This window comes from Diceros bicornis, unplaced genomic scaffold, assembly GCF_020826845.1.
Source record: "Diceros bicornis minor isolate mBicDic1 unplaced genomic scaffold, mDicBic1.mat.cur scaffold_200_ctg1, whole genome shotgun sequence".
Lineage (NCBI taxonomy): Eukaryota > Metazoa > Chordata > Mammalia > Perissodactyla > Rhinocerotidae > Diceros > Diceros bicornis.
The window spans coordinates 114,984-129,710 of NW_026691091.1; the positions used below are offsets into that span (position 1 = coordinate 114,984).

Sequence of the window (14,727 nt, forward strand, 5' to 3'; positions counted from 1 at the left end):
ATCTGCATTTCGTTGTTGTCTTTTTTTCTTTCCACATTAACATTCTTGCTTTGTTTCTATTTCAGCCAAAATAATGAGCTTTTGATTCTATCCTTTGGATAAAATTTATCCTCTGCTTTTAGATTTCTAAAAACATTCCAATCAATTTTAAAAAATGAACAACAAATACTTCCGTCACAAGTACCGGAAACAAAAATTACGCTCTATTTTTCCTTAGCCGTAATGCCTTGCTGTTTTCTAAATTCAGCTTGGCATCTTAAAGTGCCATGAAATAATTAGAGAGATCACAGAAGGCTACTCCTCTCCTTGGCTAGGGAACAAAACATGTCAGATCACCATATGCTACCCCTACACGTCAATGCAACCTTCTGAAAACTCATAAATTTCCCACTTCAGCGTTTCTAAGCAACCGCTTTAATATTTTCAGCCACAAATTGGATGAAAGCCTCAGTGACAGCACACAAAGGAGAATTCACGGAAAGAACCCTAGGAAATGCCATGTGCACGCTCAGACAAAGGGGAAGGGAAAGTGCCTCCTCAAAGGATGTCTACGTGTTGCAGGTGGGTTCTAGTCATCACAATTAACGAGCGTTTTACTGTAACAGCAAATGCTGTAAACATCAATAATTTTAAAAGGAAGCTTAACGCTTAATGCTGAGCTTTTCTCATGTCCTCTTGGTATATTTATGGTTTTAGTACATTTAAGAGTATGAGTGACTTAAACATTTGTGTATAAAAGAATAACGTGGCCCCTAGAAGTAATATTTTTCAGAGATTCAATTTTTATAAGCATTTAAGTTTTGTTTATTTGTTTACTCATGGTGTCAGTATGGTGTAAAAATGTTTGAATTTCATGAAGCAGAAATTTACAATATAATAAGAAAGAACAGACATAGAATATCCAATTTTCAATTTTGTCACAAAGATTTATCAAACATAGAGTCATGAATTTCTCTGAAAGATGTTCAGTAAACCAAGGAAAATTTTGACATGAAGAAACACTGATCAAGGATTGGTGTTTGGGAATCAGAGATGTAGGCAAAGAACATGACATCTAGAATTAGAATCATCTAGATCTGAATTCTAATCCACCACCTACACGCTGTGCAACCCTAGTCTAGGTATTTAAACTCTCTCAGCTCTAAAATGAAGATTATGATACCTATATGGATTGTTGTAATGATTAAATAAAAATAAACATGAAGTCCTGAGCTACTATTAATTAATGGCTATCATTAGTATTTATATATGATTGACCTGTATCATCCCTCCTAATTATCTAACTGTTCTGTGGAGGAAACTGTGTGAAAATATTTTATTCCTCCAGGAAATGAACTCTCTGCCTTTCTGAAAAGGCCAGTGTGAAATTCATCAAGCAGCCGCAGAACTTGTCAGGGCGTGTGCTAACCACTTCTTATCCCAGCCCCCTCAGATGGCTGTTTACTTTCTGCTGTCATTTATTGTACTCTAATATATCAAAGGTCTTTGGCCCATCTATTTCTTTTTTCTTTCCCAGACTATCTGGCCACAGCAGTAATCAAACCTACCCAGTGAGTGAGTAATGAACAGAAATGTCACATATGCAGCAGGACTCTATACACAAGCAATCTCCTTATTCTCTGTCAAAATCCTGTGGACTTCCAGAGAGGGGAGAGGGGCTGGAGATTGAGTTCAATCACTAATGGCCAGTGATTTAATCAACCATGCCTATGTAATAAAGCCTCCATAAAAGCCAAAAGGAGGGTGTTCCGAGAGCTTCCAGGTTGGTGACCACGTGACTGTTTGGCAAGAGTGAAGAGTGTGGAAGCTCCACGTCCTTTCCCCATACCGTGGTCTATGCACCTCTGCCATCTGGTTGTTATAAACTAATAATCTAATAAGTAAATGTTTCTCTGAGTTCTGTGAGCATTCTAGTGAATTAATCAAACCCAAGGAGCGGTCACTGGAACCTCCGATCTATAGCCAGTCCGTCAGAAGCACAGGTGACAACCTGGACTTACAGTTGGCATCTGAAAGGGGCGGGGTGCAGTCTTGTATCACTGAACCCTTAACCTGTGGGATCTGACACCATCTCCGGGTAGATAGTGTCAGAATCGAGTTGAAGTATATGACACCCAGCTGGTGTCCAAGAATTGCTTAGTGTTGTGGAAACCCTCCACACACATTGTAATTGGAGTCAGAATTTTGCATCTACACATTTTAATAGCTGTAAAAAAAAAACAAAAAAAAATCTTTCACAATCATTATTGTTTCATTTGGAAAATCATCATAACATTATGAGGAAGGGAAAGCAAGTATTGTTCCCATGATGTGAGTTCAGTAAATCTATGTTGAATGAATGATTGTGAATGAGTGAACTCTTACTCCATGTTTGATGAGGGGGCTGATTGTTATGTAATGGACCTATTTCATCTTGAGACCAATTTTTTTGACTTGGTGTGAAAGATTCTTTTTACTACCCCATGCTTAAACACAGTCAAAATCTAACTCAGGCATTTAACACTGATTTTATTTTAATGACACTGTGCAAGGCTTTGCACAGAGAGAAAGATGTAGGTCTGGTTTTTGTCACCTAAGAACTTATATTCTAACTAGAGTGCATTGAGGCAGGCATATGAGTGCAAAAAACACAGAGGCATAAAAAATATTTAAAACAATGAATTTTTGAGATATATGGATGCCCAGTGGTTCTCTTTAGGGCTAGAAGTAAATATTTTCATATGGAATTCTGAAAAGTTAGAAGACTGATTGTCTATGAATATCCATCAATAGTTAACACAGAAAAGTAGTTGTGGGAAAACTATGGTCTGACCTGGTAGAGGGCAGCTGGCAGATCTCTATGTAATTTGGGAAGAGTTTGAAAGAGGTAAAAACTTGGAGCTACTCAAATAAAACTAGAGAAGTTAGAAGGGAAAAAGTGGAAGAAGCCAGAGTAGGAATAAACTGCTGTGATACTTCTAAAAGAATGGGGTAAGGAGCTTGGTTGACCTTCTCCCCAGAAAAATATCAATTCCACTGGTGAAAATTATAAAAAACAATCACTTAAAGTCTCTGGAAATTGTCACAAGAGTATATAGAAAATGCATAAAAATTCACTCAACAAAAGCTACTCAATATTGGTAAGAACACTGAGAGTCTGTGGAATTTGAGCCAACCTCATTTCATTACCTACCTCCACTCCCCAGCTCCACATTATAAAAGCTCTACCCTAGGGATAGGCAGCCAAGAAGACAGGGATCCCTCTCCCCCAGATCCTAGGGTCTATGATATCATCCCAGGAGCAGCAACTGCTGGCATTTCTCATCCCTCCCTGAACTCCTCCCTCCCCCAGCCCCCACAGAACCTCTATTCCAAGCAGGTGTGGTAAAGGTGACCCTGGTCCCTCTTCCCCCATCTCATCCCCACTCTGCCCCAGGCGGAGGAGGTGGTGGACACTGGGGCCCATCACCTCTGCCCCAGCACCTGTTAGGGTGGAGATTCAATGCCCAGAAAGGCAAGCCAAGAAGACCAAGAGCTGCCACACACACACACACTCCGGTGCCTATAGTGGATTACAGATGTCACTTTGGGAAAAGCAGATTTCTGCCCCCAGCTCCGGTATGGTAGCACAGGGATTCTGTCCAGGGAGAAAGGCAGGTCATAAGGGTGAAGAGGTTCTCAGCCCTGCCTGAGGAGAATAACGTTATTTGTAACAGGAAATAGAGAACTCTAAGTGTCAGAAAGACTTTCTGCGTGCACCAGGCTGCACCCACTCAGGGGCAAACACAGCAGGATGTGGGGCAAGCTTGACAGCATTCCCAAATGATACACAGACCCATCAACACAGGGCGAAAGTCTGAATGGCAACAGAGGCTGACAAGTTTGAATTTTACTGGAACCCTCTCATCCTGGAAAACCGTCATGGTTAAAGAAATCCCCCACTCCTTGTGTTCTGGAAATAAGTTACTGCAAAGGAACACCCTTTCCCATATGACTTAGATAAGACTCACATATGTCCCCCTCATTGACCTATGACAAGACCAGACACAGACATTCCAAATTCCCATTCTTTGCCTCTTAAATATTTGCTGAACTGCTTGTCCCCACTGATAAATCTGAACAAAGTACTTGTTAACCAAACTTTGGTTAAGTTTCTCTCTTTCCTGCAGACCCCTGAACTTTGACCTACCCTCATTCTGAGCCAGCATACAACTTCTCCTAAACAGCCCCTCCTGAAAATAGGCTGACATCAAGATAAAATATTCGTTGATCCGCTATCCCATCACTCCACCCTTTCATTCCCCTTACCCACATCAAGTTCTTTCTAGCCTTGTTTACTCCTCCCTGTAAAAGAAAAACTCCTTTTGCCTAATGCTTGTTGCTAAAGTTGTTGCATCCTCCCTGTTACAATAGTCCCTTTCCTCCACTTTGCAATAATCTCTTCAAGTCTCTCCTTACCTAAATCTGGATACCTTTATGGCGGTGCTTAAACACAACTTCTGACTAAACACGGAGTGAACAATACTCTCATCCAGGGTTGACACCTAAGAAGCCAGGATTTAAAATAATATCACAGTCATCCTGGAAGTCTGGAAGATTGTGTAACGCCCAGGCTGTGCTTTCCTGTGAGAAATCAGAGACTAAAGCTCAGAGAAATCAGAGAATAGTACCAGGCTGAAGAGGGGACAGAAAAGACATAGAAACTCCCTGAACTGATATAGCAGCCTTCAAGCACACATGTATACCAACAGTAAAGGATAAAAATCTAACTAAATAAGGAAGCTTAAGCAAAACTTTAATCAATTAATTGTTATGCCAAACCAGAGGGTTCTCCTAGGTAGCTCGGATAAGAGAAAAACAAAAAGCAAAAGAATAGTCTTAGCAGGGGTGTCAGAGGTTGCACATGGCAAGGGAAAAAGACATTACAGAATTTAGGTCAAGTCACTCAGCATATAAACAAATGACCAAGCAACAGCAATAACTCCTTGGGAAGGTCAGTATCCAGAATTACTGCAATATACTATCTGAAATGTCTAGTTTTCAATGAAATCTAACAAGATATGCAAGGAAACAGGAAAGTGTGACCCATACTCAGGGGGAAAAAAGCAGGCAATAGAAATTGCCTTTGAAGAAGTCCAGATGGTAGACTTAGCAGACAAAGATTTTAAATGACCTATTATAAATATATAGAGAGAGTTTAGGGAAACCATGCTTAAAGAATGAAAAAGATATATAATGATAATGTATCATCATATAGAGAATATCAATGAAGAGACAAAAATTATTTTAAAAAACAAAAGAAAATTCTGGAGTTGAAAAGTACAGTAACTGAAATGAAAACTTTATTAGAGGGGCTCAAAAGCAGATTTGAACTAGTGGAAGAAACAACAAACTTGAAGAGAGATCAATAGAGATTATACAATCTGAAGAACAGAGAGTAAAAACAATGAAGAAAAATTAACACAGCTTCAGAGACATGTGGGATACAATTAAATACACTAACATATATCTAATGGGAATACCAAAAAAAAAAAGAGGAGAGAAAGAAAGGGACAGAAATAATATTTGAAGAAATAATGGCTGAAAACTTCCCTAATTTGATGGAAAACGTTGCTTTACACATTCAAAAAAACGAAATTAATTCCAACTGGATAAATTCAAAGAGATCCATGGTTGAAGTGTTGAAAGATAAAGAGAAAATCTGGAAAGCAACAAGAGGAAAATGACTCATCTCGTACAAGGGAATCCCAATAAGGTTAATATCTGGCTTCTCATCAGAAACAGTGGAGAACCGAAGGCAATGGGATCACATTTTCAAAGTGCAGGAAGTGTCAACCAAGAATCTTATATCCAGTAAAATTATCATTAAAAAATGAGGGCGAAATAAAGGTATTCCCAAGTAAACAAAAACTGAGAGAATTTGTTTCTAGGACATCTTCTTTACAAGAAATACTAAATGAAGTTCTTCAAGCTGAAAGAAATTGGCACAAGACAGTAATTTGAATCAACACACATTAAAAAAAATGTGTCAGTAAAGGTAATTATGTAGGTAATTACAAAAGACAATGTAATTGTATATTTCTTCACCTTTGTCCTTTAGACTAATTTAAGAAGTCTCATAAATCAATGCATATAAAATTGAATAGACTTTTAAACATGTCGTTAGAAGAATAACGTCCCCTTTCCCAAGATGTCCACATCATGATCCCTAAAACCTGTGAATATGTTACCTGACCTGGAGAAAGGGATTTTGCAAGTGTGATTAAGATGAAGGATTTGGAGACAGGAAGATTATCCTGGATTATCCAATGGGCCCAACCTAATTATATGAGCCCTTAAAAGTAGAGACCCTTTCCCAGTTGAGGTCCATTAGAGGGAATGTGGAAAGAAAGTCTAAGGAATGCGATGTGTAAAAAAAAAAAAAATGCGAACGTCTAAGAAGAAAATATTTACTTCTACCCCTAAAGAGAACCACTGGGCATCCATATATCTCAAAAATTCATTGTTTTAAATATTTTTTATGCCTCTGTATGCTAAGGCTGCTTTCAAAGATGGAGGAAGGGAACCATGAGAAAATGTGGGCATTCTCTAGGATCTGGAAAAGGCAAGGCAACTTATTCTGACCTAAAGCCTACAGAAAGGAACACTGCCCTGCCTATGGCTTGATTTTAGATCAATGAGACGTGTCTCAAACATCTTACGTAAAGAACTGTGAGATAAAAATTTATTTTGTTTTAAGCCACTAAGTTCATGGTAATAAGTTATGACAGCAACAGATAACCATTACAAGTGGTGAAATCTAGCTAGTAATTTTTAAACTACCCGAAAAGAAAAGACTCAGGTAGAACTCAGTTAGACTGAGTGAAACTAGACTCAGCTTCATTCATGTATTCTTTCAAACATCCAAAGAAAATTCATATCAGTCCTTCTCAAACTCTTCCAAAAAATCAAGTAAAGGCAACACTTCTCAATTCATTCTATGAGCCAGTATTACCCTGATACCAAAATCAGACAAAAATATCACAAGAAAATGTAACTACAGACCAATATCTCTTATGAATACAGATGGAAAAGTCCTCAAGAAAATACTAGCAAACCAAATTCTGCAACATATAAAAATTATATTATACACTATGACCAAGTGCGACTTGTCAGGAATGCAAGGGTGGTTCAACATAAAATCATTCACATTAATAGGAAAAAGGGAAAAGCCACATGATCATCTCAATTGAAGTAGAAAGAACATTTGACAAAATCCAACACCTTTTCATGATAAACACACTCAACAAACTAAGAATAGAAGAGAACTTCTTCAATCTAAAAAAGGGCATCTATATGAAACTCACAGTTAACATCATACTTAATGGTGAAAGACTCAATACTTTTTCCCTAAGATCAGGAACAAAACCAAGTTGTCTGCTCTTGCTACTTCTATTAAAAATTGTCCTGTAAGTTTTAGAAAGAGAAATTAAGCAAGAAAAATAAATAAAGCACATCCATATTGGACTGGAAGAATTACAGCTACCTCTATTTTCAAATTATATATATATTCTAAAGAGTCCATTAAAAAACTACTAGAGAGGACGTCAGGAACATGGTGGAGTGAGCTGTTCCCTGTGTCTCTCCCCTTTGAACTACAACTAAAAGGACATTCATCAACCAGTGGAGGATACCCACACAGCACACCAGGATGCCTGAGAGACCCAAGCAGCTGTACATCTGAAGGTGGATGGACTATCCCCCCAAGAGGTGATGAAGATAGGTGAGCACCCTCTGGACTCCAGGCAGCCTAGTGCACGTGTGTGACTACTTTCCTGGCTGGAGCAATCATAGCACTGCTGTGGCCCCAAGGGTGGGAGCATGCCTCAGCATGACTGTGGAAACAGGTGATGGCAGCCCTGGGCCCCCCATGTGATCACTTCCTCATCTAGTGGGGGAGCCCTCAGGGCCATGCAGTCCACAGAGAGCAGCACAGGCTTGCACTCGGTGGGGAAGCCCCACCCACCAAGCACAAAGGCCAGTGCTACCAGGAGCAGAGGGCGACTGAGCTGCTACTGAGGAGAACAAGCTCCCAGTTGCCATGAACACCCCTAGTATTGCTGCAGTTCCAAAGGGGGGAAAAGTGTCTCAGCAGGATTGTGAGAACAAGCGGCAATGGCCCTGAGCCCAGTGTGATCACTCATTCATCTAGTGAGAAAAACCACAACCCCACCATGGTCCCAGGGAGGGGCTTCGGCTCGGTCCCAGAGGGGAGGTCCCACCCACGAAGCACAATGGTTGGTGCAACCTAGGTGTAGAGGGTGGCTGAGATCCCAGTCCGGGTGAACAAACTCCCAGCTGCCGTGAACACCCATGGTACTGCTGCAGCCCCAAAGGGGGAAGCGTGTCTCGATGTCACTGTTGGAGCTGGCGGCAGTAGCCCTGAGCCCCCGTGTGATCACTCTCTCATCTGGTGGAAGAATCTACAATCCCACCTGGTCCCAGGGAGTGGCCTTGGCTCAGTCGTGGAGGGGAAGTCTCGCCCACCAAGCACAATGGCTGGTGTGACCTAGGAGCAGAGGGCGAGGGAGACTGAGATTCCAATCTGGGCAAACAAGCTCCCAGCTGCTGTGAACACCCATAGTACCGCTGTGGCCCTGAAGCAGGGAGCACAGCTCTGTGAGTCTATGGGAGCAAGCGGCAGAAGCCCTGAGCCCCCCATGTGACTACTTCTCCATTTGGTGGGAGATCCCACAGGGCCACTGTGATCCCAAGGAGTGACCCAGGCTCAGACAGCCACACCTGACAGGGATCGCAGCAGTGGGCTCAGACTACACAGCTCCTGCACCCCCTCAAGTGGCAGCAGGTGGAACCTGCATCCAGAAACTATCACTATGCATCAGCACAAATCCACTCCATCAAATGGTTTAAAGAAATATATCAATACTCCTGACCAGAAGGAAAAAGACAAACACCCAGAAATCCACCCTGAAGGCATGGAAATCTATGATCTAAATGACAAAGAATTCAAGACAGCCATCCTAAGATAACTCAACAAGCTACAAGACAATTCTGAAAGACAGTTCAATGAAATCAGGAACCAAATTACTGAACAGAGGGAATTCTTCACAAACGAGATCAAAACTATAAAGAAAAACCAAACAGAACTGTTAGAGATGAAAAACAAAATGGATGAGATAAAGAAAAGTTTGGAGTCCTTAAACAATGGGGCTGATAATATGGAGGACAGAATTAGCAATCTGGAGGCTAGGAAGACAGAAATGCTTCAGATGGAGGAGGAGAGAACATAGATTAAAAAGAAATGAAGACATTCTCCAAGAAATATTTGACTCAATTAGGAAATGCAACATAAGGATTATAGGTATTCGACAGGGAGAAGAGAGGGAAAAAGGAGCAGAGAGCTTGTTCAAAGAAATAACAACTGAGAACTTCCCAAACCTGGAGACGGAGCTGGAATTAACACGTAAAAGAAGCCAACAGGACTCCTAAGTACACCAATGTAAAAAGACCTTCTCCAAGACATATGTTAGTAAAGCTGGCAAAAGTCAACGATAAAGAAAAAATATTACGGACAGCAAGGCAGAAGAGAACAACCTATAAAGGAAGCCCTATGAGGCTTTCAGCAGATTTTTCAACAGAAAGCTTGCAGGCGAGGAGAGAGTGGAATGATATATTCAAAATTTTGAAAGACAAAAACTTTCAGCCAAGAATACTCTATCCAGTGAAAATATCCTTCAGATATGATGGAGAAATAAAAACTTTGCCAGATAAACAAAAGCTGAGGGAGTTCATTGCCACAAGACCCGCACCCCCCCACACAAGTTTGATCAAGAAAGCCCTCGTACCTGAAAAGAAAAGAAGAAAGGGTTTACAAAGCCTTGAGCAAGCAGATAAATAGGCAGACAAAATCCAAAATTGCAGCTCTCTATCAGAACAGATCAGCAAACACTTAATTATAACTCTAAAGATAAAGGAAAACAAAACATCAAAAATAAATATTATCACTTCATTTTAACCACAAATTCACAACACATAATGGGATAAGTTGTGACAACAACAACTTAGAAAGGGAAGAGGAAAGGGACGAAACCTACTTAGACTAAGGAAACAAGAGGCTATCAGGGAATGGACTATCTCATCTACGAGATCTTTTACACAAACTGCACAGTAACCACTAAACAAAACATCAGAACAAAGACACAAGTGATAAATAAAGAGAAAACCATCATAGACAGCCACCAAACTGAATTAGCAGTCCAAAATTCATGGGATGGGAAACAAGGAAAATACATAACAACTGAAAAACAAGAGATAAAATGGCAGCATTAAGCCCTCATATATCAATAATCACTCTAAATGTAAATGGATTGAATTCCCCTATCAAAAGACACAGTGGCTGGATGGATTGAAAAACCAGACCCAACAATTTGCTGCCTCCAGGAAACACATCTCAGCTCTAAAGACAAATACAGGCTCAGAGTAAAGGAATGGAAGATGATACTCCAAGCTAATGGCAAACAAAAGAAAGCAGGTGTGGCCATACTTATAACAGACAAAGTAGACTTCAAGATAAAAAAGGTAATGAGAGACAAAGAGGGGAAGTATATAATGATAAAAGGGACACTCCACCAAGAAGACATAACACTTATAAATATATATGCACCCACCACAGGAGCACCAAAGTACATAAAGCAGCTATTAACAAACCTAAAAGTAAATATCAACAACAACACAATAATAGTAGCGGACCTTAACACCCACATACATCAATGTATAGATCATCCAGACGGAAAGTCAATAAGGAAATAGTGGACTTAAATGAAAAACTAAACCAGATGGACTTAACAGATATATATAGAGCACTCCATCCAAAAAGAACAGATTACATATTCTTCTCAAGCGCATGGAACATTGTCAAGGATAGACCATATCTTGGGAAACAAGTCAAACCTCTATAAATTTAAGAAGATTGAAATCATAACAGGCATCTTTCCTGACCATAATGCTATGAAACTATAAATCAACTATAAGAAAAAAGCTGGGAAAGTGACAGAGATGTGGAGACTAAACAACATGCTACTGAACAACCAATGGATCATTGAAGAAATTAAAGGAGAAATCAAAGAATATCTGGTGACAGATGAAAATGAAAATACACCATACCAATTCATATGGAATGCAGCAAAAGTGGTCCTGAGAGGAAAATTCATAGCAATACAGGCCCACCTTAGCAAACAAGAAAAATCCCAAAAAAGCAATCCCCAACTACACCTAACAGAATTAGGAAAAGAAGAACAAACAAAGCCCATAGTCAGCAGAAGGAGGGAAATAATAAAAATTAGAGCAGAAATAAACAAAATTGAAACCAAAAAAAACAGGAGAAAGGATCAATGAAACTAAGAGCTGGTTCTTTGAGAAGATAAACAAAATTGACAAACTCTTAGCTAGACTCACCAAGAAAAAAAGAGAGAAGGCTCAAATAAATAAAATTAGAAATGAAAGAGAAGAAATCACAATCACCACAGAAATACAAAGGATTATAAGAGAATACTATGAAAAACTATAGAAAAACTATATTCCAACAAAGTGGACAATCTAGAAGAAATGGATAAATTCTTAGACTCATATAGCCTCCCAAAACTGAATCAAGAAGAGATAGAGAACCTGAATAGACCAATCACAAGTAAAGAGATTGAAACAGTAATCAAAAATCTCCCAAAAAATAAAAGTCCAGGACCAGATGGCTTCTTTGGAGAATTTTACCAAGTATTCAAAGAAGATTTAATACCTATCCTTCTCAAACTATTCCAAAAAATAGAGGAAGATGGAACATTTCCTAACACATTCTACAAGGCCAACATCACCCTAATACCAAAGCCAGACAAGGACAATACACAGAAGGCAAATTACAGGCCAATACCACTGATGAACATAGATGCAAAAATACTCCACAAAATATTGGCAAACCGAATACAGCAATACATTAGAAAGATCATACACCACGATCAAGAGGGATTTGTACCAGGGACACAGGGATGGTTCAACATCTGCAAATCAATCAATGTGATATACCACATTAACAAAATGAGGAATAAAAACCACATGATCATCTCAATAGATGCAAAGAAAGCATTTGAAAAGATCCAACATCCATTTACGATACAAACTCTCAACAAAATGGGTATAGAAAGAAAGTACCTCAACATGATAAAGGCCATATGTGACAAACCCACAGCCAACATCATACACAATGGGGAAAAACTGAAAGCCATCCCTCTGAGAACAGGAAAAAGATAAGAGTGCCCACTCTCGCCACTGTTATTCAACATAGTGTTGGAAGTTCTGGCCAGAGCAATTAGGCAAGAAAAAGGAATAAAAGGAATCCAAATAGGCAATGAAGAAGTGAAACTGTCACTGTTTGCAGATGACATGATTTTATATAGAGAAAACCCTAAAGAATCCATTAGAAAACTATTAGAAATAATCAACAACTACAGCAAAGTCGCAGGGTACAAAATCAACTTACAAAAATCAGTTGCATTTCTATACTCTAATGACGAACTAACAGAAAGAGAACTCAAGAATACAATCCCATTTACAATCGCAACAAAAAGGATAAAATATCTAGGAATAAATTTAACCAGGGAGGTGAAAGACCTATACAATGAAAACTTTATAGTTTTATAAATAATTTTATAAAACTATTATATAAAATTATAAAATAGTTTTATAAATAATGTCTATAAAACTTTATAGTCATTATTGAAAGAAATCAATGGTGACATAAAGAAATGGAAAGATATCCCATGCACATGGATTGGAAGAATAAACATAGTTAAAATGTCCATACTACCTAAAGCAATCTACAGATTCAATGCAATCCTAATCAGAATCCCAATGACATTCTTCACAGAAATAGTACAAAGAATCCTAAAATTCGTATGGGGCAAGAAAAGACCCCGAATAGCTAAAGCAAATCTGAGAAAAAAGAACAAAGCTGGAGGCATCACAATCCCTGACTTCAAAACATACTACAAAGCGATAGTAATCAAAACAGCATGGTACTGGTACAAAAACAGACACACATATCAATGGAACAGAATTGAAACCCCAGAAATAAAATTCACATCTATGGCAGCTAATCTTTGACAAAATAGCAAAGAACGTACAATGGAGAAAAGAAATTCTCTTCAATAAATGATGCTGGGAAAACTGGACAGCCACTTGTAAAAGAATGAAAGTAGACCGTCTGCTTTCGCCATACACAAAAATTAACTCAAAATGGATCAAAGACCTGAAAGTGAGACCTGAAACTATAAAACTCTTGGAGGAAAATGTAGGCAGTACACTATTCATCATTGGTCATAAAGGAATCTTCTTGAATTCCGCGTCTACTCGGACAAGGGAAACAAAAGAAAAAATAAAACAAGTGGGACTTCATCAGACTAAAGAGCATCTGCAAGGCAAACAAAACCAGAATCAAAATGAAAAGACAACATACCAACTGGGAGAAAATATATCTCCGACAAGGGGTTAATCCCCATAATATGTAAAGAACTCACACATCTGAACAACAAAAAAACAAATAACCTGATCAAAAAATAGGCAGAGGATATGAACAGACATTTTTCCTAGGAAGATATACAGATGGCCAATAGGCATATGAAAAGATGCTCAACATCACTAATCATCAGGAAAATGCAAACTACACTAAGACATCACCTTACACCCATGAGAATGGCTATAATCACCAAGACAAAAAATAACAAATGTTGGAGAGCATGTGGAAAAAAGGGAACCCTCATTCACTGCTGGTGGGAATGCAAAGTGGTGCGGCCTCTATGGAAAAGAGTATGGAGATTCATCAAAAAATTAAAAAGAGAAATACCTTATGATCCAGCTATCCCACGTCTGGGTATTTATCCAAAAAACTTGAAATCAACAATCCAAAAAGACTTATGCACCCCTATGTTCATTGCAGCATTATTCACTACAGCCAAGACGTGGAAGCAACCCAAGTGTCCCTTGAGTAATGACTGAATAAAGAAGATGTGGTATATATATACCATGGAATACTACTCAGCCATAAAAAAAGACAAAATCATCCCATTTGCAACAACATGGATGGACCTAGAGGGTATTATGTTAAGTGAAATAAGCCAGACAGAGAAAGACAAACACTGTATGACCTGTCACATATGTGGAATATGATAACACACAGACAGAGAGAACAGTTTGGTGGTTACCAGGGGGAAAGGAGTTGGCGGGTGGGCACAAAGGGCGAAGGGGTGCATTTATATGGTGACTGACAAATAATAATGTGCAACTGGAATCTCACAATGTTATAAACTATTATGAAATCAACAAAAAAATTTAAAAAAAAATAAAGTAGGCTTTAAAAAAAAAGTCACAACAACAAAAAAACTACTAGAACTATTGAACAAATTCATCAAGATTGCAGGATACAAGATCAATATACAAAATTTAATTGTATTTCTCTACACTAACAAAGAGCATTCCTAAAATAACATTTAAGAAAACAATTCATTTAAAATAGCAACAAAAAAGAATAAAATATTTAGGTATAAATCTAACAAAATAAGTACAAAACCCATATACTGAAAACTACAAAACATTGTTGAGAAAAATTAAGAATATCTAAATAAATGGAAAGACATCCCATGTTTATGGATGAGAAAACTTGTTATTGTTATGATGGCCATACTCCCCAAATTAATCTACTGATTC

At 38.6% G+C, this 14,727-nt stretch overlaps 1 long non-coding RNA gene across 3 annotated transcripts in view; it reads right to left on the reverse strand.

Annotated features, from left to right (window-relative positions):
• Positions 1–2,124: 2,124 nt before the first annotated feature.
• The window catches only part of LOC131402649 (uncharacterized), a 50,291-nt gene continuing 37,688 nt past the window's right edge, over positions 2,125–14,727 (reverse strand). For all 3 annotated transcript variants that reach the window (XR_009218859.1, XR_009218857.1, XR_009218855.1), the window contains one exon: positions 2,125–2,206. This is a non-coding gene — a long non-coding RNA (uncharacterized LOC131402649). The remainder of the gene's footprint in view (positions 2,207–14,727) is intronic.